Source organism: Rhinolophus hipposideros (genome assembly GCF_964194185.1).
Source record: "Rhinolophus hipposideros genome assembly, chromosome: 13".
In the NCBI taxonomy this organism is placed as follows: domain Eukaryota; kingdom Metazoa; phylum Chordata; class Mammalia; order Chiroptera; family Rhinolophidae; genus Rhinolophus; species Rhinolophus hipposideros.
The window spans coordinates 1,284,679-1,307,465 of record NC_138059.1 but is presented as its reverse complement, the minus strand read 5'-3'; the positions used below and the strand labels follow the sequence as shown (position 1 = coordinate 1,307,465).

Genomic DNA, 22,787 nt, shown 5'->3' with positions numbered 1-22,787 from the left:
AGCGGGCTGATTTCATAGTTCGGACGGGACTCCTGGTGAAACGTCTGCAAAACAGTACCGTCAGACACATACCTCACACCACGCCAGGATAAGCAAGAAATGGATCAAAGCTTTAAAAGCCAAACAGTGAAAACTAGAAGAAAACACCGGCGGTGGAAAGCTTTGAAACTTGAAGAAAAGAAGCACTTGCTAACTGACTCAAACTGCAAAAGCCACAGGCCAACGCTGACGAGTGAGCACGTAAGAGTGTCCCCGGGGCGGCAACAGCGCCTCAGACACCAAACGACCGGATTCCTCTGACACTCATGAGCCAATTTCCATAATCTACAGGAAAAAGATGGATGATGCAGTTTTTGAAAAGTGAGCAGCCAAGGAACAGAAAGTTCACAGAAAAAATACAAACAGCTGACTGTTTGATACATGAAAACATCCCAAACTCATTCCCAATAAAGGAAAGGCATACCCCCCGTCTGAAGCTTGATCACATGCAGTGTGGGGACAGCCTGGGCCAGGCGCTGTCACACTCCTGTGCGTACACTGCTCTGTCCCCGGGAAGGGCAGTGTGCGTCATAATTAGGAGAGTCTGTCCCTTCCGACCTAGCACTTGCCCTTGGGAGCATGTATCCTACACGTGTGTACTTCACATGTACCAAATGACATAGGAACAAGGTTATTCATTCTGTCATTGGCCAAGATGGAAAATAACCTGAATTTCCATCAACGAAGGAGGACCAAATCGATTCGGGCATTTCGACACGTGAAATCTTCTGTAGTTCCCAAAAGAAAAAGAGAAGCTCTCTGTACTGATACGGAAAGATCTCCAGGACGTTTTATTTTGAGTAAGGAAGAAAAATTAAAACCAAGGTGCAGATTTGTTAAAACACGACTTGTGAAAGAAAACGGTAAAATAAAAATACATGTCTGCATGTGGTTGATCTGTATCTGGTGGATTGCATTTGGTTGATATTTGTACCCTCGTGTCGCTAGGAAGACAGGTAAGAGGCCAGCACCAGTGGTGAGAGGATTGGGCCGGCAGGGGCTGCGAGACTTGTCACTTGTACTGCATAGTCCTAGTTTTGAACTACATACGCTGTTCAAACTACTGAAATGCAAGGACACTGGAAGAGTTACACTGCCATGCCGCCACAGCGGAACAGGACCCAGTAATAAAAAGAAGCTACCGATACACGTGACAACCTTGAGAAATCTCCAGGGGATTTCACCAAGGAAAAAGGCCAGTCCCCAGAGGTTACAAGCTGCGTGATTCCATTTACATAACATTCCTGCGATGACAGGAGAGAGGAGGACAGCTCAGTGGTCCCCAGGAGCTGAGCATGGCTGGGGCAGCAGGGAGGTGGGTGTGGCCCTAAAAGGACAACCAGAGAGGGTCTCGGAGATGGAAACAGCCCTCTGCTGACTGACCCAGGTGGGCATGGTGGGTGCGGCCTGTGCTCTGGCTCGGCCAGACACCACCACTGGGGACGCCAGGGAAAAGACACAGATGGCTCAGAAGCATTTCTTACAACCACCTGTGAAGGTACAATCGTCTCAAACTCAAAAATTTAACAATAAAAGAAGACAGCAGGCTGTCGACGTCCATGCCTCCTGCGGCCACCAAGCAGACAGAGCCAAGGCCATATGCAACCTGATCTGGTTTCCCAGCACCTGCCTCTTAGAACAGGGGAGCCAGAAGGGAGCTGAGCCAGCAGGCCAAACCTCTCTGTGCACAGGGGGAACCCCTGGAGGAAGAAGGCAGAAGCCCAGGAAGGAAGGGTGGCCCAAGGCACAAAGCTGCCTGGCCACCATCTCCAGCTCCCTCCCTCGAGGGGGGGTGGGGGCGCCACACTTCCTGGCCGCTTGGGGTGGGGATCCCTCACTGGTAAATGAACTGTGAGCAAAAGCGACTGGCTCCCTTCTGAGCCAGCCTTTAGTTCCCAGGACAGGACCCCCAGAGCTCTCCTCCCTCTGGCAGGGAGAGCACATTCCTGACAACAGCTGCTCTGTGACCCGGCAGCGGGGTCTCTGACTCCCTGGACGAGTCCCGCCATTCCCCAGAACACACACTTTCGTTGCTTCAGGCAACTGAGATTTGGGGGACGCTTGTTACCTGGACTACACTGTTAGGACCTCCAGCCAGCCCATGACATCCGTGCCTCCACCTGGATGCCTGACTTCACTCCTGCCAACCTGACCCCAAGCCCCATGAGACAGAACTCTGCACGTTGTCCGTGGGCCCCACCCCTCCACCGGCGTCCAACCCCTCCTGCAGGGAGCAGAGGACCAGAAAGGTGGCAGGTGCTCTGCCCTGTCCAATGTCATACCAGAGGAGTCAGGGCAGGGCCACACCGGCCAGCAGCGGGCAGCTCTGGCTTCTGTTTGCCACACGCACATGAGGCTGAGCCACTTTTAGAACGGTTCCCAGCGACAGAATCCCTTCTTTAAACACAACGGCACCAGAAGGCACAGGTGGACACGACACCAGAGCTGCTGCGGGGAAAAGGGGTGCAGCACCGGGGGCCCTGAGCCCCTCCAGTTCCCAGGAGCCATCTCAAACCCACTGGTCCAGCAGCTCTCCCCAATCCAGGCTCCACAGTGGTGGGGGGCAGCGTGGGAAAGACAGACCGCAGGTTCTCCAGCTGGACACACGGGCTCTGCTCGCAGCCCGGCTCTGTACTTGTTTTGTGGCCCTGGGGAAACGACGTCACCTCTGGCAGTCCAGGAAGTAACAAGCCCCGTCCCCTCCTCTGCTCAGTGGCACTGAGACCACCTCATGCCCCCCAAGCTGCCAAGGTCAGGAGAGCTGTCAGGTCAGCTCTCTACCTGGACGCCAGCAGGCAGTGAGCCGCACGCTGAGACTCCTCCCCGAGCAGTGCTGAGTCCCAGAGCGGGTCACCTCCTCTCCAGGACACGGTCTCCCTTCTGCGCTGAGCAGTGGGTGCTGCACACATCACGCCCCTGCTGAGGGCCGGCCCACCAGTCAGTGCCCCTCACGGCCGCCAGCCCCCGGGGCTGTGGGGGTGGCCCGGTGCCCCGGACGCCCAGCACACGGTGGTGCTTCCCAATCACCAGCTCGAGCACGAGTGCTTCTGGAACGCCTACCATGTGCTCTTCCTGTCCTGGGGCCACGGAGACAGAAAACCCCCCCGGTGACCCTGAGGGAGTGCAGGGGGGCCCCACGCTGAGACATGACCAGGCAACCAGGGAGCGCACTAGCCTGCAGCCCTCTGGGTGCTGGGCCGCCTGCAGGACTCGAGCAAACAGCAGGCAGCCCAGGGTGCCAGGCCCCGCGGGCGGGCACGCTTCCCCAGAGCAGCCCTCAGCAGAGCCTTGAACGGTGGGAGGAGGACGCCAGGTGGGGTTGGCACCCGCCATTCCAGGCCGGGGGCAGCGAGCTGACACCCAAGGACAGGCTCAGGGGCCGACACAAAGGCCCAGCAAGTCAACCAGAGGCTGGAAAGACGATCAGGTCAAACTGCAAGGAGCTGCCACCACCAAGTGAAGGAGGCGGCGCCCAGAGGACGGCCTCCCAGGAGTGAGCGCCAGAGCTGCGCCGGGGCAGGCCGGAACAGTAGGCGTGAATGGAGGGCCTGCTGCAGACAGGATGCTGGGGGCGGCCAGAGCGTCCGCCCCCACAACGGAAGGTTTCCTGGACCCTGGACGGGGTGGAGAGGGCCCCCAGCCCCCAGGCTCAGTAGCACTTGGGCTGCGGTGATTGGCGGGGATGAGGGCAGCCCTGGGTAACGAATCCAGCTCCTCATGGGCCCTGCTGCTGAGCCCGGGGCTAGGAGGGCAGCCAAGCCCCGAGGGAGGCTGCTGTGCTGCATTGTTTCAATGCGGGGAGAGGTGGGGTCTGGGCCTCTCCGAATCCTTAGCTAGAGGGATCAGGCAGCCAAGCTGGGGGCGGGCGGGAGGGCCTGGCCGGCTCTGTCCAGCCGAGTCCCCAGAGCAAAGTCCTCACACCCCTCCCACCTTCCCCAGATGACATCCCATCCTCTCCTTCACCACCATCCTGGACCCCCAATGTCTGGCTTCCTAGCTGGTGAGGGCCCAGTCTGCACCCCTCACACCACACTCAGGGTCTGGCTCAGGGGACAGACAGACATGGACAGACGGATGCCGGAGCATGGCACGTGGCCCCAAAGCCCTGAAAATGCTTGACTCGATGGTTATACACCTTTCTACAGGTCAGGGGGGGCCAATCACAGCCTGAAGGAGAGCTCATTCATGCCACCTGTCACCCAGCCTTACTGGGGACAAGAATTCCAAGTTCCACCTGGGCCACCCTCTCCCCTCTGTGAGAAATACCACGCTTCCGAACCTGGATTCCTTAAAACCCTCTGACCTTCGCTAAGCTCTCCTTGAGAACGTCGGCTCAGTAAGGGAGAGAGACCCAGGATTGGGTCTCCATAAGCATAACCACCGCCATCACCAAGCATGTCCTGTAACCCACGGGGTCAGGCGCAAGCCTTCCCAAGCTGGTCCTGTGGGAGGCGGCAGAGCAGAAATGCAAGAGCACTGGGTTCAAATCCTGACGGGTCCCTGAGGACTCCGGGAAGTTCCTCAGCCCTGGGAGGGCTGCTGACCTGAGGGACATAAGGAAGCGAGCAGGTGCCTGGCAGACCCCAGAGGTCACAGCAGTGCTGCCTTACACGCTGATGGTACAGACCGGTGATGGTCAGTCCTCCTGCACTCCCGCTAACCCACCTCAAAAGCACACCAAGCCTCGACGTCCAGACAGCGCAAGCTCGGGAGTGAGAGGGGGTGGGGAGGCAGCCCGAAGGGCCCCTCAGCAGAGGGACAGCCCCCCACACCCTTCGAGCAACATCTTCAGGGTCCGTGTTGGCCACGGAGCTGATGCCACCCCCTCCAGCTGGCTGCTGCAGGGCTCGGGAATGCACTAATGAGGGGTATTCGTCAGGTTCCCATGGCTAAGATGCTGCAATGCTGTGTCGGGGAACCTCATTGTTTCCGTACCCGGGCGCTAACACCGTCCTTCTCTCAGGAGAAATCAGGCAGAAAACAACACAGTCTTGCATGGATCCGGCGAAAGTAAACAACAGAGGTGTCCTGGGCTGGAGCTCCCGGCTGGGGCTGAGGGCTCAGTGTGATGCTGGCTCTGCTCTCCTGGGCCCAGGACGGCGGCTCTCCCAGAGGTGGAGCCCAAGGCTGCCAGGGTATTGAGCAGCCTGCTGTCCCAGTCCCTGGAAAGGCCCTGCTGTCCCAGCAAGCGATCACTGCATAGCGGGGTCTACAGCACAGAGCCAGCCACATGACACTGAGCAGAGGGGCCACCAGGCCCAGCCGCTGCAGGCTGGGGAAGGGCACACACCTCTCAATGCCAGGGGCGGCCTCCAGCCACAGACGCTGCACGCCATCCCACCCAGACCCCTGGCCCCCACTCCCGCAGCCGTCCCCAGTCCTCTTCAATGGTGCTCAGTGAGGCTCACGCTGGACCAAAGCCCGAAACTCACCTGCCTCCCGAGGCCCTCACAGCCCCACCCCAGGCAGCCGCACCTGCGGGGAGCCCCACACCCTGTGTCGCCCTCCGATCTCCCCCTGCCTGCACCGGCCTCCTTCCCATCCTCGCAGGCTAATGCTCAGTGTCCAAGATCCAGCCTAGGCCCCCCCAGCATCCAGGACTCCTTCCCAGACACCCACCCATGCACAGTCTCACCCCTCATCGGCCACCCACTGTGGCCCCACTCTGTGACGAGGCCAGCCCCATCCTGCTCCCCACACACCCTGAGGCTCTGGGCAGGGCCTGGCCTCAGAACACCCTCACGGAACGCTCTGCATCACGGATGGCGGCCTCACCACAGACGCCGTGGCTCTGCCAAGGACACAAGGGCCCTGCCACTGACCACCCAGCAGGCCGTCCTGCTTGCCTGCAATGGCACCTGCAGCCCACCTAGCTGGCTCAAGTCCTCACAGGCCTGCCCAGGCCCAGAGTGGACCTCAGGGGGAGGGCTCCACTTCCCTTCACACCCGTCCTGACCCCCAGCAAGGCTCAGGCTGATGGAGACAATCCCGCACGGGCTTCTGAGCACAGCGCTGGACAGCAGGCAGGGAAGGCACTCTAACCAAGCCCCACACCCACACCCAGAAGGCATCGCCACTGGCTGTGCAGCTCGGGCACCTGCCAGGCACCTGCCTTGGCCTGTTGGTGGGTCCTGTCTTCTCCAGCAGGACTCGGGCCAAGACAAGTCCCTTCCTAAGGAAGGTCCCACGGGCTGACTCCAAGGTCCCCAGGGCTGACTCCAAGGTCCCCAGCGCTGACTCCACGGGCCACGCTGTAGGAAGTGTGGCAGAGTAAGGACGCAGGTTCAGGTCAGCTCTGTCACAATCCCCCTCACTTCTTCAACACACACTGGGAACCCTCTGGTTCAGGCCGGGCCCACAGCTGGATGGTCAGTGGAGCGGCTCCCAAGTAGGACGGGAGGCAGACGGGCAGCCTGGCGTCTGGGCTCAGGGCACACAGGACGAGCTTTCTCTGAGCCTAATTCCCTCAGCTAAAAAATGGGACCTGCAGCCCCCAGGCCTGCTTCAGCACAGCCAAACGGGATAAGGAGGTTCAAGGTCAGGTACAGAAAAACCTACAAGAACTAGTACCAAACAACTGGAGGTAACATCCTGGGGAGAGACAGGACAGGCCCGTTCATTCTTCAGTTCTTCTCATTCTCTCTTCATTCACAGATTCAGGAGCCAGGCAGTGCTAGGCAGGAGGGCAGAAACAGGCCAATCCGAGAGACGGGCTGCCTTCCGAGCACCGGCGAAGCCATCACCACTGACATCACACGAATCAGATTTTAAAGCACAATGAATTACAGCCAGATGAAGCCACAAATTCCACTGGTAGCAAATAACACAATCAAAACAAACCCAGCAGCCCAGATCTGCCCGTGTGAGCTAGAAGAGCCCAAGCCCTGGCCACCTGGTCAGGTGCCAACACTAGCCAGAGCAGTGAATGCCCAGCCACCTCAGACACAACCCGTATGTCGGGGTGCAGTGGATGGCACCCTAGAACTTTGCAGTTAGGGGCGCGGGCAAGTCCACATTTCTGTGCCTCAGTTTCTTCAGCTTTAACACTGGATAACACAGGCCTTCCTCCTGGGCTCACTGTGAAAACGACCTGAGTTATTGGGCGTAATCACATAGGACAGAGCCCCACAGCCAGCACGCTGTGTGAGCGTGGCAGGTACGGCCAGTGTCATCACCCCAGAACACCCAGCCATCCTTTCTGGCCGACCAACCTTGCCGTGCTACCCGGTGCAGCTCAGAGCCCACCTCCTGAGAAGGCCTCCTTCAGGACGCCGGGGCGTACATCTACTCCGTGTCATTACACTCAGCACACCCCTGGTCACAGCTGGAGTCTTTTCTCCCCAGCTGGAAGGGAAGTCCCATGTCCGTGCTTCAAGCTTCCCACATCTTGAACCGACAGACCCTCGCCACAAGCACATGTCTCATCTGTCCTCTTCACTGGCTTCTATGTGCAGTCTACTCACACATCAAACTCCGCTGGGTGCCCAACAGGCTCTAGATGCCGGGCTGGGCACTCGAGGTCCAAGGGTGACCAACCCCAGGGGCTGCCAATCGTGTGAGACAGAGATCATTTCAGCGTAACACAGAAAGGCCAGGTAAGCACCCGAGGCTGGGAGCCATGGGCATAAGTGGGTGAACCCAACCCAGAAGAGGCAGGGTACAGGAGGGCTCCGGAGACATGGGGAGCACAAGGGCTTTCCAAGCAGAGGGCCTGGCTCCCACACACTCACGCTGCTGGGAAAAGACATGGATATTCAGGAATCAAGGACTTCTGCACTGCTGGGGCCCACGGAGCAAATCATGGAAGATGGGGCTGGAGTGACAGGCAGGGGCCAGACCCTGGCCTTCAGCCTGCAGACAGCAGAGAGCCAGGGAAGGGACTTAAGGATGCCTGCCCACGAGCCCGTGAGCCCCCAGACCGCGGTTCCGTGCCTAGGCACCCACGTCAGGGCCTGCAGCGTTGCTGGTCACAGGCAGTGCAGCCAGGCCAACAGAGGAGGAGAGCTAAGAAAGTGGTCCGACTAAAGCTCCCCCTCCTCCAGGAAGCCTTCTGAGATGTGCCAGTCTCCCACAACCACTGGCAACCACCGCCTGGCACTTGAAGCTGCGTTATCCTTGGCAGGCATTTATTTGCTGCACCAGATTCCTTCCAGGACCTACAACCTACAACCTGAACCACGTGAAAGCAGTTATAACAGGCGGAAACACTCCAACTGACAAACTTCATCTGTCTCCACCCTAATCACTGTGCTCGCTGGGGTGCACTAAGGACCAACCCTAATCCCTGCCTCGCACGCACTAAAGACAAAATAGAACACAAGCAGCAAGCGGCAGTGACAGAAAGGAAAGGGGGCAGAGCCTGAGGCAGGAAACACTGGTGGGCGCGGGTGGGCAGAAAAGGGAGCCAAGACGTGCCCGGGGGAGGCTGAGCTGCCGTCTGCCAGGGACTCGGAGAGGGCGGGAAGCGGCAGGTGAGGAGGGAAAGGGACCGGGCGTGGCTGGGACGACAGCAGAACCTCGCGTTCCGGGAGCCCGGCACACAGACTGCGCGATGGCCGCCCCTGTGATGTCCCGTACCTGCGCCAAGTGAGGCCAGCGGCCACCACGCGGGACGGCGCACACAGCGCCCCAGGGCGGGAAGGAGTGTGCCGAGTCTTCCACAGGAGGCCCCTGGAGGGCGGCCAAGGGGCAGCACACACGGGGCCACCTGGATGCTCCGCGGGCGCAAGGCCCCTTTTACGCCAAACCCAGAGGAGCGCGGAGGGAACCGCACACGAGCGGCTTTCCCTCGAGGATTGGTTCCCACGCGCGGGGGGCCGGGGACCGACCCTCGCACCCAACGAGTGGGCACTGGGGCCTCGGGAAAAGAGCGCCCCCGCCCTGGGACCCTGAGCGCTCGGAACCCGCCGCGGGGGCGACCCGAAGCCCGCGCCCCGGGCTGGTTCCCCGCAGCTGCGCGCCCTCGGGGAGGCGGAGCTGCAGCGCCCTCGGCCCGCCCCCAGGGCGGCCCCGCCCCGTCGGAGGCCCCGCCCCGCCGGAGGCCCCGCCCTCAGACGGCGGACCCGCCCCCGCCAGCCTGCCCCGCCCCGCGGGCCCGCGCGCCCCTCCCGGCCCCCCACCCGCGCCCTCCCAGGCCTCGGGCCACGCACCCTCCCGCCCGGCCCGCCTGGCCCTCGCGGGTCCGCCCCCGCCGGCCGGACCTGCCGCGCGCCGCCACCTCACCTGGGCCTGGCTGGCTCGCGGGCGATCTCCGAGCGCTCTGGGCGGGAGGGGCGGTGCGAGGGGCGGGGCCTGCACCCGGGCACCTGGCGTCAGCCAATGGCCGCGGAGCCGCGGACGCGCTGTAGCCTGCGTGCGCCCGGAGCCTACAAGTCCCAGAGTGCCCTGCGCGGGCAGCCGGAAACGGTCGGGGACGGCGGCCGGCTGGGGCCCAGAACCCGCGCTCACGAGAGCTCCGGGGCCTGGGGGACGGCCGGTTCCTCGTCACCCCCGAGCCTCAGTCTCAGCATCCGCAGACGGGTGACACTGAAGGTGAAATCAGACAAGGAGCGCACGGGGCCAGGTCGCAGGCTTTTCAGGAACGAGCCAAGCCCGACCTGGAGGGGTCCGAGCCGAGGAGTGCGGAGGCTCGCGGGTGGGCTTCCCGAGACCCGGGCCTCCCTCGCCAGAGGGGGGCAGCTGTCGCCCCGGACACGGAGACCCACGGGAGCCCAGGGGCCTGTGCCCGGGGCGCAGCCCGGGCGGCCCCTTCGCCGCCAGCAGCCGCCGTGCAGGTGGCCCCGCCCCCGGGGACCCGCCGGGGACCCGCCGGGTGCGCCGTCCTTCCCGGGGCGGGCGCTGCCGCCCTCGCCGCCCTGCCTGTGGGCGCGGCCTCCCGGACACACGCGGGAGAACGGGACCGGGGCTCCGGTCGGCCCGGCCCGGCCCGTGCCTGTGGCCCCTGGGCCCCGCAAGGCCTTCCCAGCCGGTTCCCACTGATGGACCTAGAGCCACCCCTGGGGCGGCGGCGCGGCCCACGCGTGACCTCGGTCCTCCTGACCGCCGCGTACCCTGACTGTCCTCCTCCCCTGCGCAGGGTGCGGGCGGCCTTGTAACTGCCGGCGGCCGGGCTCCGCGCGGGGCCGCCCCACGCCTGTGTCCGGTGTCGGCGCTGTTACCGCCCCCGAAGCGCCCCGGAGACACGGAGACCGAGCCGGGCAGCCTCCGCCAGCGGGGCCTCACGGGGAAACGAGCCCTGTGCTCTTGTGCTGCTGTTGACACCGTCCTATAGGACATGCGCCCCTGTCCCTCAGGATGGGACCGTCGCCCTTCCAGGTGTGCGTCCCGCGTCCTGCAGGGCGCGCTTCTCCAGGGCCGGCCACATGTTTGTGTTCCGTCTCCGCATCAGCGGAGTGCCTGGCACAGGTGTGGCCAGGAGCAGTGAGGGTGGTGAGTGAGCAGGTGAGCTGTGCTCACGGCTTCGCTTTCACGTGGCGTTCCCCACGGAACCTAGTCTTTGTTCCCACACCAAACCTACCCGATCTGCTGAGCGGTGTTGAGCAGTAACACACCTTTTCTGGGTGTGTTCTCACGGGGTCAGTGCAGGAGTTGCCCAAACCCAAGCACAGTAAAGGGCTGCGGACAGAGGGAGAGGACACAGTTGCCTTGTCACCATGCAGTGACACTGTCATGAGGGGAATGCATCCTGGGAAGGGGCTGGCACGGCCCAGCATATAGAGGGTTCTGACGGAGGCAAGCGCCTGGCCCCCAACCATTCAAGACCAGTCATGTCATAGCACCAGGCTCTTAGAAAATCAACTGCGCCATGAGACTTGTAACAGCCTCCCAAGGTATTTAACACCAAGCAGGAGTGGCAAAAAAAAAAAAAAAAAAGTTAAAAGAAATGCATGAGAGGAGCATGTGAGTGTTGTCTGCTAATTGCATCCTCAGTGAAGGAGTTTGCCACTGTCCTGGGAAATGGCAGAGCCAGCTCGTCCTCCGTCCCTGAGAGAGGAGGCAGCTTCACACCCCAATAAGCACCATCTGTCTGTTCCATACTCACCTCCCACGTTTGCTACCTGGCTCAGTGTCCCCTCTCCTCACTTGACAAATCTTATCCTATTCATCATCATTTGTTTATTCACAATCTTTTCTTCCAATGTCAGGCAACATGTTAGATCCTAGAGACACAGTATGTTATTCCTGGGGTGTTGAAAAGGTTTCCCAGAGAAGGAGCATTGGGGCTGGGTGCTGAAGGATGAGTAGGAGTTTGTCAGGCAAGCACAGGGTGAATCTAACATGGCTGCTGAAGAAGGCTGCCACATCCTCCTGCTGTGTCAGCTTCTGTCCCGACTCCTATGCCAAACAGCATACGGGGATTTGCCCAGGCCCCCACTTCCCCTCCCCCTTCCTGCACACATATGCACAAACATGGTCCCACTCACATAGTCACACGCATTCTCACACTCAGAGTCAAGAATTGACTTCCATGGGCTACCACCCACCCTCACCCCAACAACACAAAACTCTCCTGACTGCTGTGTGGGGGACACAGTAACGAGATGTTAATAAGCGAACATAAAAATCAGGGAACAGCATTTTACAAAATCACAACACTCTACTTCCAGGGGCCCCCTCTCCCTAGTGAGCACTGCCAAACTTCAAGACACCGCTGTGGCCGGGGGCGGGGGGGTAGAAGCACCAACAGCCTCATCTCCTGGAGCTGTGATGAAATGCAGGAGTCAGTGAGGTGGCGGGAGGGGAGCTCTGGCTCCAGGCCCTGTCCAGAGGTGCCCCTGTTCTCAGCTTAAGGGTCTGGTCTGATTTGGGGATAAGGAACCAGCCACATGAGGCCCTTCGCGGGCCACCCATCATGCCAGAATCACGTCCAAGCACCTTGCCCCACATTCCAGGCCCTCTGCACACTGTTGCCCATGGCAGCCAGCTGTCCAGGTGCACCTCGCACCTCTGCCTCCAGCCCCTGGTCTGTGCCCAGCCTGGGCCCTCTGGCTGCAAGCTGACTTCCCCGTCTTTCAAGGCTGTTCTTCCCACACACTTGGCCCTCCTCCTGGGAATCTTCCCGACCCTCCAAGCTCCCCAGCCCCAAACTTGCCTCTTCCACAGCACTTACCACCCTGACACACACACATATACATACAGACCTGGGAGCTACTCGTTGGCAGCAAGTGGCACGAGGCTGTTTTCCTTGTTTGTTGAATGAATGAATGAATGAATGAATGATAGAGTGGCTGAACTGAAGGGATCTTGGAGAGCATCTGGACTATTCTGGGGAAACTGAGGCCCAGAGCAGGGATGTGGTTCACCAAGACTGCCCACCAGTGGGCGGAGCTGGTTGGCCCCCAAGCTTCTGGCCCCCAGTCCAATGCTCTTCCCTCCTCAGTGGCTGTGGTGAAGGCCCTGAGGCCAGGGCCCTGCCCTCACTACCATGGCCTTTCCCCTCCCCTGGGATCCCCACTACTCTCTGAGCTGGAGACCCCTGGCTGTCCCTTCTCCATCTCGTAGACCTACCCCTTGGCCAAGCTATGGGCTCTGAAATACAGAGAAAGGCCATCTGGGTTGGGTGCTCAAGGACATGGCTGCGACTTCTCCCTCTGCTCCTCCCCGTTCCCGACCTCGTGGAGCCCGGCACCGGAATGGACAGCCTGTGGCCCAGAGAAAGGTAACCCGGAGGGACCACAGTGGGCAGCTCCCTCGGCTCCTCTGCAGGCAGCAGGTCCAGAGCCCACCAGAGACTTCAGACTGAGAGGCCTCGTGGGCAAGGCTCAGAGGGACACCCAGCAGTGACAGCACTGTGATGACCAGCGCCCAGGGGTCCAAGCTCACCTCAGCCGCTGGGCGCTGTGTTGACCTCCAGCCCCACCACCCCAGCGAGATGTGGCTTCCAGAGGTACCAGGAGCTTTGTCCTGCTTCAAACCTGCTCGTCCTCTTCCATGCTGTGTGACCCTGAGCAAGCCACTCCACCTCTCTGAGCCTCAGTTCCCCTCAGTGGAAGATGTACGATGATAGAGCATGATGGCATCACCCATCCCACCACCAAGCCCCTCATGTTGAGCTCTTTAGAGCCATTATCTCGTGTCACACCACCCATCTGCCCACTCACTCAAACATTCACAGAGGGTCTTGATCAAAGACCTGGGGGACAGCAGTGAAGACCCTGCCCCCTCCCACAGTAGGCGTTAGGGTCGGGAGACATACCACACACAACATCCACCCAACTCTCAACCCGTTCTCTAAAGGGAAAACAAATCCAGAGGCTCCAGTGTAGGAAACACGCTCTTTACTTTGCACCATAACCGGGAAGGGAGAAGGACGTTCCAGGCCATCCAAGTGCAGAGGGGACATGAGGGTCCACCCCAGGGGTCTGGCCTGAGGACCTTCTGTCCTCCCTAAGAACATCTGTCTCTCTGGGTCTCCAGACTCCCCCTGGTGACTGTGGGCCAGTGCCAGGGGTGGGAGGCGTGGGGCATATTGACTGTATTTGGTGATCGTTGCTGTATTTATAGGGTTTGATGGGGATAAAAATAAAGTGAGGCGGAGCTGTGTGAGTCACTGAGCACTTCGCAGTGTGGGCTCTCTGCCTCTGCCTCCTGGATTCAGCACCGGGGCCCCCACAACCAGAGCCCCCTGCTCCTCCTACCCAGGCCTCCCTGCAGCCAAAGCCTGTGCCAGACGGATGTCCAGTGAGCTAGGGGTTCAGCCTACGACCAGGGGGAGGGCTTCCAGTGTGGCGAGGGTGAGGGCCCGGCCGGGGCCCACAGGTGTGACGTCTCCTACAGTCCTAAGATCCCAGGCAGGACGCAGGCTCTGGTCCCGTCTGGGAAGCAGTCTGGATTTTAAAGTGTCCTGAGCAGGCATTCCCAGGTGGGTCTCCTGTACATCACAAGGCTGTGCAGAGGGTGGGGAGCCTGTACACTTCTCAGCATGTCCCATCGTCTGCTCTGGTTGGAGCTCAAGTCACCACATTCAGGAGGGAGGTGAGCAGCCCCGGGCAGTCTCCTCACCTATGAGCAGCCTGGACACGGGAGGGCTCAGAGCAGCTGCTTGGCCCACCCACTTCCAGATAGCCCTTGCAATGGCTTCCATGAGACCCCAGATTCCCCTCAGGCCGAGGCACTCCACCTCTGTGGGTCGGGCCCTGGCTGAAAGGCCCCTTGCCCTCCGCAGGGCAGTCTGCGCCCTGGGACTGGGTGATGTGCACTGCAGAGGCCCAAACCCCTTGCCCCAGCTCTGCAGGGCCAACCCAGTGCCGTAGGGCAGCTGAGGCCTCTGGGACCACGTGCCTGGTACAGGCTCTCCCTCTGCCCAGCCCCTCCCCCAGCCTCCCATCAGCTTCCCCAGGAAACTTCCAGCACACAAATCTCCGTCTGAGTCTGCCTCTGGGCTGAACTCTCTTTCCAGGGAACCCCTTTCTGCATGAACCCCGTTCCCAACACTCCCCTGACCCATTCAGGCCCGCCTGACTTTTCTGCCTCTTTCCGGCTGGTGCTCCTTCCGTGGATGCAGGTCTTCAAGGCCTGGGGCCACCAGTTTTGTACCACAGACGGGAGCTTGTCTGCAAGCTGGGGAGCAAGATGGGGTGCTTACAACACCACGAGAACACCTGGCTCCTCCTAGACCCGAAGGGAATTTGTGGGGGCTGCCAGGAATTTACAGGGGCCCCAATTCCCTTCTGCTTGAATGGGCTTGAGCTGTGTTTTCTACCCCTCTGAATCAAGAGCCCCACCTGGTCCAACTCTGAGGAGCTCTGCGAAGTGGAGGGCACCTTGGACGTGTGGCACCTTGGGAAACTAAAGGGCTGTCTGGTGCATTGTGTGTAGTGGACACGGCTCAGGGCCATGCAAGCCCCAAGGAGTTTGGGAAATGAGCTGCTGGGGCCTGGGAGGCCCTTCTGGTCATCACAGCCCACCATCCCTGGCTCCAGGAATCCAGGAAGCAGTGCTTGGGGGGTCTCTGTCCCTGGGGAAGGGGGCAGTAAGTGGCCCCTCCATCAGCTGACCTGCATCCCATGAAGAGGCGCTGCACAAAGGGTGATGGTGATTGCCAGAGCCGACCCCATCCTCCCCAGGGTGGAGAAGGATCGGGGGGGGGGGGCAGCATGTCGGGGGGAGCGTGGAGGACAGAAAGCAGGGCCAGGAGTGGACACAGTTTGGGGGTGCACACCAGGCCACCGTGGAGGGCACGCTGGTCGGTTTCACTGTCCATGGCAGGCCCCTCACGCAGCACTGCGCCTGGCCTCCGGCTCCCTGAAGCTCCTGGCATCACAGAACAGCGCTCTGTTGGCGTTCTGCCTCAGCTCGCGGTCCAGCCGACACCCTCCAGAGTGTCTGCAGATGGGAGGTCTACGTCTCCTCACTGCTGGAAAGAGACATCTGAGGGGGAGAGACCCCACCCATCTCGTCTTTCCCCAGAAGAAACCCCCGTTTGGAGACAGGTGGGTGCCTGGGTGGTTGAAGCTGTGGGGAGGGGAGGTTTGCGTTAAAAGTATCTGAGGTCTGGTTCTAGGTAAGATTGAGCAGGCGCACCCCCCACCAACTCCAACTGGATGTGGCTGTAAAACCCAGACAGAGTCCATGCGACAGCCGTATGAAAAGTAAGTGTTAGCAGGTGATGGGGGAAGAAGACTGGAATTTGAAGCACCCACAAACCACTGATGAACATCTCCTTTTTCCCTCGGGAATCCTCCAGCTTGGACTCAAGGCAGCCTGTAGCCAGGAAGTGGGCATGCATCGGCGCCTACAGAAAGAGACCAACCAAAATCCCTCCAGTCTGACTCAGAACATCAGAGAGGACTCCTAACACCGACAGAGTGGGAGAAAGTCCCCATCTCAACCCCCAGCTTCCAGGCGAACCCCTGGCAGTGGCCAGCATGGCGGTCTCAGCAGCAAGGCCGCAGACATTCCAAGAGCGAAAGGAGGGAGAACGCCCTCCCTGATCAAGAGCTGTACTCTCGAGAAGGTGAAGTAGCCTCGCGTGTTTCCTCTTTCACGCTGTATTCGCTCCACATGACCCTGATGTCGGCACCGTCGTGGGACGTGCATAGCAGAGTGTCCTGAAGAAAGCCCCACGTTTGGGCCAAAGAATGAAAGAGAGGAGTCCCAGGGAACAGAAAGTACTGGGAGGACACAGAGAGGGGGCTCAGGAGAGTGGCCCCTATAGTTGTTTATGATTGCGGGGGCTCAACCTAAGCTGCGCACAAACCACCCCAAACAGCACACCAAAACTATGAAACCAGCTACAGGGAGGCACTGCCCAATTCCAGAATGGCCTCTGGACGCTCACTCAGCACAGATCTGAATATCACTGAAAGGCTTTAAACACTGACCTCACAGAGGGATCAGAGCCCCCGAAGACTGGCAGGAACTTGCAGCCTGGACCCAAGTGGGCCGATTGCTGCTAAGGTGTCCACATCTTTGTAGGACTTAGAACACATCCAGAGCCTTGGGAAACAATATTCAAAATTTCCAGGATACAATCCAAAATGATTTGGCATACGAAGAAACAGGAAAATCACTACATGCATTTCTCAGGGAACAAAACAATAAGCAGAAGCCAAATCGAGATAACACAGAGGTTATGATTGTCAAACAAAGACTTAAAACCAGCTGTTATAAAAAAATGTTCCAACAAGTAAGGGCAAACACTCTTGAAGTAAACAGAAATATAGACAATCTCAGCAAAAAGAGAGAGAGAGAGACATAAAGAAGAACCAAATGGAAACATTAGAACTGAAAATACAAAACCAAAATAAGGGCGGCCAGATGGCTCAGTTTGTTGGAGCCTGAGCTCTTAACAACAAGGCTGCCGGTTCGATTCCCACATGGGATGGTGGGCTGCGCCCCCTGCAACTAAAGATTGAAAATGGCGACTGGACTTGGAGCTGAGCTGCGCCCTCCACAACTAGACTGAAGGACAACGACTTGGAGCTGGTGCGCCCTGGGGAAACACACTATTCCCCAATATTCATCAATAAAAAGTTTTTAAAAAACAAAATAAAAATATCCGTGGTTTGAGTTCAATAGCAGAATGGAAATGACAGAAGAAACAACCAGTGAGCATGAATACAAATCAATGGAAAGTATCCAATATGAACAGGAAGGGAGGAGAGTTTAAAACAGAGTCTCTGGGACCTGTGGGATAATATCAGAAGATATGATATTTGTGAGCTTGGGGTCCCAGAAGGACATGAGAAAGAGTGTGATACAGATACTTGAAGAAAGCATGGCTGAAAATGTCCCAAATTTAGTAAAACACATAAACCTACAGACTCAAGATCAATGAACCAAAGAAATATATTCTCAGATACACCAGAATCAAACTGCTACAAATTAAAGACAAAGAACAGACTCTTGAAAGCAGACAGAGAAAAACAACAAATTATTTATAAAAGAAAAAATCCAGATGACTTCAGATGACTCCTCACAAACCATGGAGGCCAGATGGAAGTGGAACAATATTCTCAAAGAGCTGAAAGAAAAGAACTACAGTCCAGAATTGGATATCCAATGGAAATATCTTTCAGGAATGGAGGCGAAATAAAGACATCCCCAGATGAAGGAAAGCTAGAAGACCTCTCCCTGTGTGCAAATTCTGCAACTGCCTCTGAGCCTGTCATTGCTTTGAAATCAAAAGTTAAGGAAAAAAGAGCAAAAGACTTGAACAGACACTTCACCAAAGAGAATATTCAGATTATACATAAGCACATGGAGGGGTATTCCACATCATTAGTCATTAGAGAGTTCAATTTCAAACCTTTATGAGATTCTGCTTCACACCTATCAGGACGGCTAAGACAAAAAACATCGACCATGCCCAGTGCTATGGCAACATGGGCCGACAGGTACTTATTGCTGCTGGGAAGGCAAACTGGTATAACCACTCTGGAAAATGATTTGGCAGTTTCTTATCGCGTTAGACGTACACGTACTAGGGGGCACCCATCCAAGTGAAACAGAATCTTGTTCACGGAAACCTGTACTCAACGTTCAAAGCATCTTTCTTTGTAAGAGCCCCAAACTGGAAACTATGCGATGTCCTTCAACGGATGATGGTTACCTGTGGCACGTCCATGCCCTGCCCAGTGCCCAGCAGGAGAAAGAAACTAACCTGATGCCTGCAGCGGATTTCAAAGGCGGCACGCTCTGTGTCTCCATTGATACGATAGCCACAAAAACACAAACCTGTTGGGACAGAGGACACACGCGTGGTGGCCGGGGTTAGGGCTGGGGAAAGGTGTGACTACAGATGGGTAGCACAGGGGAGTTGTAGAGGTAAAGAAACTGTTCCTATCTTGATTGTGGGGGTGGCACAAACATATGTTAAAACTAATACCCTCAAAAAAAAAAAAAAAAAACTAATAGCCTCTACGTGTGAATTAGTTGTGATTGTCTGGAATGGCCGGGCTTCAGGAGCATTCGTGGTGGAAGTGTTTGGGGTGGGGTCAGCAGTGCCCTCCTATGACAGATGGTGACGCTCTCGGGCCCCCACATGGCTCCTTCCCCTCCAGCATTTGCATCTGTTGCCACCAGGCTCCCACCTTTCCACCTCCTCTCTCTGGATGTTCCATCTCCCAACCCCGTCTGGTTCTCTGAGGGTAGGAGTACCCCCCATTAGACCCGTGCCTCTCCAAGAAAAACAGAGCTGGACACTGTTGTTCATTGGGTGCCTACTATGTGCTGCCCACTGCTGGGTGCTGCACACGCACACCCTTGAGGTGGAGACGTTTGCCCCACTTTACAGGTGAGGCATCAGAGGACCCCCAGTGGGGGGCAGCAATGGCATTTGAACCTAGGATGGCCAGAGGCCAGTAGCCACCCTTCCCACTGCCCCACCTCTGTTCCCATCATGTCCTTAGGCAGGCCTGCACCAACTCTGTCCACCATCAACGGGCATCCACAGAGCGGGGGCGAGAGTGAAACCCATACAAGAATTTCCCAGGGTCCAGCAGTCAGGCCCCCAGCGTGGGGATGCCTGGGGTGGGGGCCCTGATTCCTCCACCTGTCTGCAAACTACTCACTTCTAACAGTCAAACTGGGCTGTGCTAAAACTCCCTCCTGCTGCAGGAGAGGACTTGTTAATGGATTAAATGACACTTTGGCTCCCTGCATGGCCAGTGAGTGAGAACAACCTCTCCTGGCTCTAAGGATCTGGGGTGAGACGAGGAAAGCAGCTGTGGGCGTGGGCGGAGGCCCAGGCCACCAGGGCACACTACGCCCCCCCCCAGCTCTTCCTCTCTCCCCAACCACCAGCCCATTTCCTGATCTGGACAGTCCCCCTCTGGATCAAGTGATTGGCCCCACACCCAAGGGGGCTTCCCCACTGGGCCTGCCCTGCCCCCCTCTGCCCAGAGCTTGTAAAGGAGTCACTTCCTCAGCATCTGTCTGGCCATCTCTGTCCCTCACCACCCGCCCTTGGTCCCAGGCTTGTCTCCCTATCCGTTTGTGGGTGACCAAGGGTGGGACAGTATCTGAGTTAGCCCCAGTTCAAGGCTCCTGGAGCAGAACAGCCCTGCTTCCCGATGGGCAGACCCCACGCTTTCAAAAAGTCCCAAGCTAAATTACACTTGTTAAGTCAAATTATACCAGAGCTTCAAACCTCAACATAGAAGATTTAGTGCCACCATTACAATCCCTCTGTCTAATACCAGCACTCCCAGGAAGTGGCCTGTGTAGACACCCCATTACCCAGTGTCCCTTATCCCTCAGGACGAGGACCCTGGGTCTTCAGCTGGATGAGTAGCTGCCAGAATTAAGACTCTACTTCCCAGCTGCCTCAGAGCGGCTCTAAGTTCTGACTGACGGGATTCGTGGCAAGTGCCAGGAAGTGCCCATAAAGAGCAGGCCTGACCTGTCCTCTCCTCTCCTCCTTCCTACTGGTCAAAAGGCAGATGTGACAGCTGGAGCTCAAGCAGTCACCTTGGGCCATGAGGTACAAGGCACAGGATGAGGCCCGACCGTGTGGGTGCAGGTGGGGGCCAAGGACGCTGAATCTCCCTGCCCCGTGAAGGCAGCCATCCTAAAGACAAAGGCAACACACGAGGATAAGAATGAGGCAAAGCAAGAACTCAGAGAAGCAGAGCTGGCGCTCGATCGCATGCTGCCTGAAATCCACACGGCCCAGGCCTGCCGTAGGTGGGAGTCAATCCATTCCTTTCACAGTTTAAGCCAGCTGGAGCTGGGTTTGCGGTTACAGGCCACTGAGAGCTTCCCAGAGTTACTGTGGGGAGTCGGGTGCTGTGAGAGAGGCATTTGGCTCAGCTGTCCTGTGGGGGGGGGGGGTTCCTGACGAGGGGGGTCCACAGGGGAGGTGCAGGGGGGGTGAGGGTGTGGGGGCCGCGGTGTGATGCAGGCAGTCCTTAGACAAGGAGGGGCTGTTGTCCCCTGGACACAGCGGGCATGGGATGGAGAACCTGATAGCCCCTGGTGCCAGCCCAGAACACTCTGCCAGCCTCCGTTTGGCCCAGTTTGAAATTGGCAGGTAGCACCTCACACCTTCCCTGGAACTGTGAAAAGCACAGCACGACCTTTACACGCTCTGTGGGGTTCACTCATCACACCATCAGAGGGACCGGCCACTCCTCCCTCCTCTGGCCACACGACACAGACACACACATACACAGGGGACAAACACACATGCACGTGCTCTCATCCCCGTGAGGTCTGCGCACAGCTTGTGTGTTTATATTCACATGCACGTGGGCACCCTGTGTGTGTACGTGTGTGCATGCCATGTGTGTTTGTGCACTGCACTTCCACACACGTCCATGCCCATGTGTGCATACACGTGTGGTGTGCATGGGCGTGTAAATATTTGTGTGTGCACACAGGAGGCACTGTGTTTGGTGTATGCACACGACATACACATGCATGTGAACATCTGTGTGTACACATGCACACACCAGCACACACGTGCACACGTGTGCAGCACACCTGGGTTGCATGCACAGGCACGTGTCAGTACACCTACTCTCCTTCTCAATATAGTAGTGACTGAAGCTTGGGAGGCACAGGGTGGGCCAAGGCCCAGCCAGACCACAGGGGCATCCTGCCCGCCCCTCGGGTCCCACTGCGGCAGAGGGCGAGTGGTCTCCGACCAGACTCCACGCAGCTGCGACAGGGACAGAGGTCAGGGACCCAGCTCTGAGCCCCTGTGTCCAGGTGGTGCCAATGCTCAGGCCAGCCCCTCAGCCAGGCCACATAACACAGGTTCCTGGTCTGAAAACTGGGCGTTCCACCTCCCCAGGCTCTCAGGGAGCAGGAGGGGCGTGGGTAGAAGGACACATGGGAGCCCACCTGCCACACCTCAGAATGCCGGGAAGCGGCCTGTTACCCGCGTCTGAAATGAGGCTTCCATAGGTGGGGCGGGTGGTGCACAGACGTCCCTGGGGGTGCTGGAGCCCGAGGGGCCCTGGCCCGATCTCGGCTCTGGCGGAGCTCAGGAGGCTCCTTTCCCAGACGCAGCACCGGTGGGGAGTCCCCCTGGGGCAGAGCCTACCCCAGATTCTGCCTTGGCAGGGCTGGACCCACATCGGTCTGGCTGCGCCGCCGGGAGGTGGGGTCACGAGCTGCAGGGGCCCCATGTGGCTGAGGGAGGGAAGGTTCCAGCACCTTAGGATCAGCCCTGGGCTCCAAGGGTCTCATCTGTTATGTGTCCCCCATGCCAAACCAGGAAGGGGGACGTGAGGGGAGAAGGTCTGTGTTTTTTCTCCTTTGACTTGTTGGGAAGTAGCCTCCCCCACCTTCTCAGGGTTTGGGGAGCTGCTGTTCTTCACGCCGTCTAAATCTGGGGCTGCAGGTGCCAGCGGCCCTGGGCACTAAGGAGGTCAGCCCAGGGGGGACGAGCACCACAGCAGTGGCCCCGTTTGTGACCCACATCGCCTGCGTTCCACTCTGGGCACTGCGGGGGTGCACTCTGGCTGTGATTCTGGGGGTATACCTGGGTGTGGCTGTGTGTTAAGACTGTCAGCTCCTTACACACGCCGACCTGGCACACTGCCCTTACAGCCAGCCTCGGGGGTGTGCCCCAGGTGCCCACACCCAGTCACGAAGCCAGGCTCTGGGCCATGGACCCGTTGGGCAGGAGCCCAGCCCCTGCGTGCCAGGCCCCGGGGTGCCAGCCCAGCCCAGGGTCCCCTCCACATGGTTCCCTCTGTTGCCCTCTGTCCATCAACTCTGCCAGCCACATGCTCCGCCTGCCACATCCTCTCCCCTCCCCAGGCCCTGGGGGTTTGAGCTGCCCTCCCTGGCAGAAGCGGGGACTCCCATCACCTGGCTGACTTCAGCACCCCAGCCCCCGAATGCCACCCCGTGCTCACAGCCAGCACCTCTGCCGTCAGCACTGCTGTCACCCTCTTCTTACTGCCGTGTCATCCTCCTGCACCCCAGCACCACGGCTCCACCAGCCTCCCCCCCACCACCAGTGTCTTTATTTCTGTCGTGTCACACATCATGGTGCCGAGAAGGTCATAGTGCAGCAGCGGCAGGTCTCCAGCCAGCTCTGTGTCCCAGGGGCCACCACAACATGACTGTGCCAGGGCCGCCACTGCCAGAGCTGCCCCTCAGAGCGGGTCTCAGTTACACGATCCCACTCTCAGGACCTGTTCCAGAGCCAGGCGGGCCTCACCCTGAGACGGACCAGACCCCTGCTTGGTACCGACCCTGTACCCCGGCCTGTGTGAGCTCCTCTGCCCCCCAGCCCCAGGCCGTCCCCTCCGACAATTCCCTGAATGCTAATGGAAGCTTAGAGACTGGCT

The 22,787-nt window shown here is 58.8% G+C and overlaps 1 protein-coding gene across 6 annotated transcripts in view; it reads right to left on the bottom strand.

Annotated features, from left to right (window-relative positions):
* The window catches only part of TSNARE1 (t-SNARE domain containing 1), a 70,106-nt gene extending 60,798 nt beyond the window's left edge, over positions 1–9,308 (bottom strand). For 5 of the 6 annotated variants that reach the window (XM_081070638.1, XM_081070633.1, XM_081070639.1 and 2 more), the window contains exon 1: positions 9,262–9,308. The gene's annotated coding sequence lies outside the window, so the exon portion shown is untranslated. Of the gene's footprint in view, positions 1–8,616; positions 8,902–9,261 lie in introns of those variants that run through there. The other variant, XM_081070634.1, reaches the window with a different exon arrangement.
* Between the last annotated feature and the right edge of the window lie 13,479 nt (positions 9,309–22,787).